The following is a 6,000-nucleotide window of genomic DNA, read 5'->3' as shown; positions in this document are numbered from 1 at the left end:
TTGTACTGCAAAGCTCATTGAAATCCAAGGGGCCAATGGATGATGTACAATTTATAGTGCTACTTTATTGACTCTTTTCTTCTGCTTCCTACTCAACTGAAATGCTCCTCATAATCTTGCCCTTCATGATGGCTACTCCTACCTTTGTACATTTCACTGTTGATGCCAAAAGATTAAATTCATTCATTTGTTAAAAAAATATTATTCTCGTTTTTGGATCAACTACCTGATTTTTTATTCTATACTTATTCTTTAGCACCTCATCTTTTCTTACAACTCTTTCATTTGAGCTACTTCTTACCTCTTTTATGTGGCATGCTGAAATTTCCATAATTTGTGACAAATAAAAGAGTGGACTTGTGCATGCATTGTACTGCCCTTACATATTTAAAGCTGATTTGATGACATATTGGCTTTAGAAAAAAATATAGCCTTCTACTAATCATGTACTTCAGTATTGAATATTTTTAAACTTCATTTAGATTTAGACCAATTGATATCTGAAGATTGGGCTGTCCGCTAATTTAACCGACTAAAAACTCTTGAAATTACGGAACATATCATGTCTTCAATCCACTGCCCTTTCTATTCACAAAATAAACCATTTGCTCTTGACGACGTGTGGTTTAAAACATTTCAATGTTAATAAGTTGTCTGGACTGGTGGTTGTTGGCAGAACTGGACAACTATTACATGTGTATAGGAAAGGATTGGCATGTTTCATTTCAATGCTCAATCCTTTTGTTCCCCCTAAAAATACAGTAGGTGACATTCAGAGCTGTCTGGCAGCACCTTACCTCTCTCCTCCCACTCTTTTTACAGGCTGTTTCTAGTATTACAGCTCATTTTCATTTAAGCATATAGAGCTGAGCTGTAATGCTAAAGTAAGTCCATGGCCAATAGTGGCACAGTTTTTTTGAAGAAAGCAGCTGTGGTTTTCTAATCTTACACATCCCCCTCAAGATCTCCAGATGGGTGAGAACTGCAGAAATTTAATATAAATTTCCGTCTGCTGTATAGAGTACCATTGGCAAACTGTTATGTGTTTATCTGGAAATAGATAATACATGCTGAAGGTGAGAATTCAGGGGTACATTCTGGCTGGGTGCTAAGGGTGTGACAGACAGCAAAGTGCAATTACACATGGCATGGTGTTAATGGTGCAACTCTGTATTTCACCATTCTTATATGAATGTACCCTAAATACAGTTGAAAAAATTGGGGAGTTGAATATTTTCACAGACGCTTTGCATGGTTTCTTTTTCCTGATATAATTTTGTGTCTTGCGTATTCATACTACCAACTTCTAACATGGAAATAAGTAAATAAATGCAGGTGTGACTCATAGTTAATATCAGATACCAGTGGTAAAAAAACAAAATTAATATTGTAGATGTTATATTTTATAAGGCTACCAAAAACAAACAATATTACAGCAAGTTTTCGAGGCCACTTAAGTTTCTTCTTCAAGCAAAATTTGCTAAAATGCCAAATGAACCCAGTATATAAACAGCATAATTGTTATTCCAAAGAACACAAAACATAATGAGCTTGGAGAGTAAATCCTTAATTGCTCCACAGATAAGAGTGAGAGTTTAGATGCTTCAGCCTGCCATAAATCCCTCCGATAGATTCTGTCCTGTGTTCAAAGTATCATAGATTTATACAAATTAGTGTTCCCATACTCTTCTTTCTCTCTGGGATTTGAAGTTGCCCTTTAGGGTGGCTTCCTATAGACATACTTGCACGCAAAAAACAGCTCATTAGGCTAAATAACCTTTTAAATTAGGGTAGGGGTGTGACGCGCGTGCAAATCAACCTAGTTCACTGCACAAATGTGTTGTGCTGAAGCATGTGAAATCGTGCATATGTTTGTCTGAAGGAACCTTAATTCAGACAACTGTATGTGCAAATAAAACTGCCACAGTGCAGGGCATTTGAACATGAATGAGGTTGGATGAGGTACATTTGCATGCATGTCTGTGCATATTACTATACTTTTTGCACACACAGGGCCAGGTCACACATGTGTGTTCTTCTCCTTTCATTTTGGGCTTCTTCACACAACTGTATTTGTGTAGGTATTTGCACGAACAAAATCTGTGTGCGCTAAATTCCTTAGGAAAAAAAAAGCACACCTGCGACTCATTAGGCTAAATAGCCATTTAAATTGAGGCGGGGGACGTCTTATTCTCCGCGCAAATGTGTTGTGCTTTAGCCCATGCAAAAATGTATATGCCTATATGAGGCTGCCTTTACATGGGGAGATTATTGAAACACAATCACTGGAAACAGCAATTTCCAGCAATAGTTGGTCCATGTACACAAGGCCAATGATAGGACACTGAGCAAGAAATCGCTCACTTTCTGGACTTGCTTGGTTTTTAGCTCACCTAAAAACCAGGCAACTATTGGCCCATGTAAACAGGCAGTTATTCACATTTGAACGGCTGCTAGTTTTCAATAAATGGAGGTGGGTGACTGGAAAAGATCTCTAGTGTGCTCCACCTCCATTCACTGAATGCCTATCGCTTCTCTGTGAAAGAACAGGAGAGATAGTTGTTGGGACAACTGTCTGGCGCTCATGTACTCAACAGTTGTCCTGTGTGAAGGTACCTTAAGCCAAAATCAGAAGTAAAACATAGGCAGAGAAAAGTATAATGGAAATATTTGAACCTTTTCTGTGTTTTGGACCAACTCTGAGTTTTGACTTACAAATATCGATGGAAAATACTGTCCAAAATATGGCTGTATGAGAGTAGCCATGGAAATATTAAAATACATTGTAAAATCCACAGTAATACACATGTTCACATGAAAATTTACATGACACAGATTCCACCTTTCACAACACCATGTGTGAATTTACCATATACAATCTACCATAAAACCTATAGCCAATTGTTAGAGGTGACTCTTGGCTAGCACTATTGTAAATGGTGTGAACCATAGATCCTGTGTTATCACTATGTACTGCAGGTGTTACCTTTTATTGTATTCCAACTTGTGATGATTAGATGACTGCTATAGAGTTTTCTCTGTAGAACATGAAACATAACACGATTATTAGGCTAAGTGGTCAGTGTGAAAGTTGGGGGTATTTAGGAATTTTATTATATACTGACATAAGTATCCTAACGTAGCAAAAAAAAGAAACAATTTTTTTAAAGCATGTTTAATATAAAAATTTCATTTGTACAACAGGTCATTTTCTGATGTCCCATTTCCCTCAAGATCCAAACTTTATTACTCGCCATAAAGGTAGCATTAACTCATTCAGAAGCAGTGAAAGATGTGCAACAAGAGGTGGCTTAAGATGCTACCCCCTAATAGGATATTTATATTTACTAGATTTGCAGATAGCCTTAATTTAAGGAAAGAGATAATGTTCTATCATTAATCCCTAATTGTTAGGATCATAATATTCATATATGTCATTTGCTATTGATGTTCTTAGCCAATAAATAACATACTCCTTTTTTGGATGGTGCTTCCTCATGGTGAGCTTTAGTGAACAAGTGCTATGATTTAGACTGCAGAAAGTTCTTGAAAAGCATCCTCCTCTCATTCAAGTGGATCTTGTTTATTGAATAAAGTTTGTATTACTCTTTTATCTAAATGCTGGACTAAAAATTGCTTTGGATGTCTATTGAACTCAACCAAAATTGAGGTCCATATGTGGTGAATTGAAAGAATAGAGCTGGGGAGCTGTTTTTCTATTACTTCATGTCAATAGCAGCCCTATTGTCACTGTACACATAGTGAAACCATATTATGTCCAGATTATTAAACCCTAAAGTATGGATTTTACGGATTTAATGCTAGATTCAGGCTTTGGTCAGACAAGCGATTTTCTAGTGCATATATAGGCGCGCTAAAAAATCGTGACTATAAGAACCAATGCTTTCCAATGAAAGCGGTCACATGTCTGATTTTTACAAGAGCAAAAAAATTGCACCTGTAAAAGATAGGACAGCATTTGTAAGCGCACATCGCACTGCAGGAATCCCCTTTCACAGCTGTCGGCTCTGGCAGGGAATTCTTTTATCTCCACGGGGACCCCCTCATCACAGGACACTATGGCAGTACCGTCACAGTGCTTATTGATGGGGGACTCCTCACGGCGATGAAGGAATTCCCTGCCACAGCTGTCACAGCTGTGGCAGAGGAGCGCAATGCTATCCCATTGCTTATATTTTTGTGGTAGGGCATATATTTTAAGCCCCCCCTGAAAATCCTCCCTGCGGGGGTTGCCTTCATCAAATTGCTTTATATGGGTGTGGCAGCAGCACCGGCCACATTGAAAGCAAGGGGATAGCATCACGCTCCTTTGCCAAAGCTGTGACATCTCTGGCAGAGTAGCGCTTCTTCTCCTTATGTTCTCAATGGGGCCAGCTCTGCTGCCGTCAACTCCATTGACAACAAAGTGAAACCCCTGGATGTGACAGTATCCAGGGGTTTCACATCCAAGGAATCCCCTGCTGCAGCTGTCACAGAAACAGCAGGCGATACCGATCGCACTATTTCTGTGCGACTTTTTGCTTTGGTCATGCGTTTTTTTTACAAATACGATGTGCGATGTCTTTTGTGCATCTATGCATGCACTAAAAAATCGCTAGTGTGACCAAGGCCTCATACTGTATAACTTTTGATAAGGTTTTTTTTTAGCTAAAACAAGCAGATCCAACATATGAACTGTTTTCTCTTTAACTTTTCCTTCAACTCAGGAGTCGTTCATACAAGCGTGCATTTGCACGTGCGTAGGTGTGCACAAATCCGCGCATCCAAAACACGCGTGAAGAAAGCTCCGTGCAGCATTGCTTTCAATGGGGTCGCAGCTGCTGCCAGTGGCCCCATTGAAAGCAATGGCCTGCCGTCAACCCCTGCAGTGATTTTCGGGTAAAGGCTTTAAAAATAAACCTTTCCTGAAAATCATCCCTAGCTGTAGTAAAAAATAAAAAAAATGTATACTAACCTGTCCGTCGCTGCCGGGGCTCAGGCACATCTAGCCGCTTGTTCTCCCTGCACTGCGCTGAAGCTCTTTCAGCAGGCGGGGATTTTAAATCCCCACATGCTGAAAGGGCTGCGCCTGATTGGCTGAGCACTTAGCCAATCACAGGCAGCACTCAGCCATTCATTGAATGACAGATGAGCACTGCATATGATTGGTCACAGAGCTCAGCCAATCACAGGCAGTGCTCTGCCATTCATTGGTTCTGTTAGTAGTAGCCATATCACAAATCCAATATGAATTAATCTCCTATTGCGACATGTTGTATTTTAAAAACACACAAATGACACACTCTGGGTGTTATTTATACATTTGAGACTAAGCTTTTATTTTTTTTATTTTTTAATATTACAAACCATTGTTCTTTATTCACAAACCACTGTAGTGATATAAACACTCATTTCTAAAGACAGATATACACATTTTCTGGGTTTGCAGATTTCTTTGATAATCTGTTTTGAAGTCACTATAATCCACACATGGTATTTTATAATTTATTTGATAGCTGATAGCATCAGTAATTATTTACATACATGAAAACATTCCAAATATATATTGTTAAAAAAAGAAAAGAACATAAATAAAAAAAATCCAAATATAGCTATCCCAGATAAACATTTTTAATTAAATTGCAACCAGTGAAAAATCTTTTTGATATTTTTTGCGAAATATGGATACCTTTTTCCTTCTGATAAATGTCGTTCCATTCCAGATTTGATTTTTTTTTTGTTTCTTTTTTTCTTTTTTCTTCAAGAATTATAATGCCATTCATTCACATCATAAAGTTTTAAGTAAATCTGATTTTAAAATCAGTATCTATGAGGTGTCTTAAAAAAATGATGCAAACCCCCATTGTCGATTTGAGGTGATGCCGATCTACTAAAAAAATATTGTCTTTTTCCCCAGTGTTACAGTACATTTTATATTGGATTTGCATATACTTTAAATATACTGGAGGGAATATCCCTTTTCTTTTATACTGAAAATAA

This window comes from Eleutherodactylus coqui, chromosome 8 (genome assembly GCF_035609145.1).
Source record: "Eleutherodactylus coqui strain aEleCoq1 chromosome 8, aEleCoq1.hap1, whole genome shotgun sequence".
NCBI classification, from domain to species: domain Eukaryota; kingdom Metazoa; phylum Chordata; class Amphibia; order Anura; family Eleutherodactylidae; genus Eleutherodactylus; species Eleutherodactylus coqui.
The sequence above is the reverse complement of the archived record's forward strand: the minus strand, read 5'-3'. Positions refer to the sequence as shown.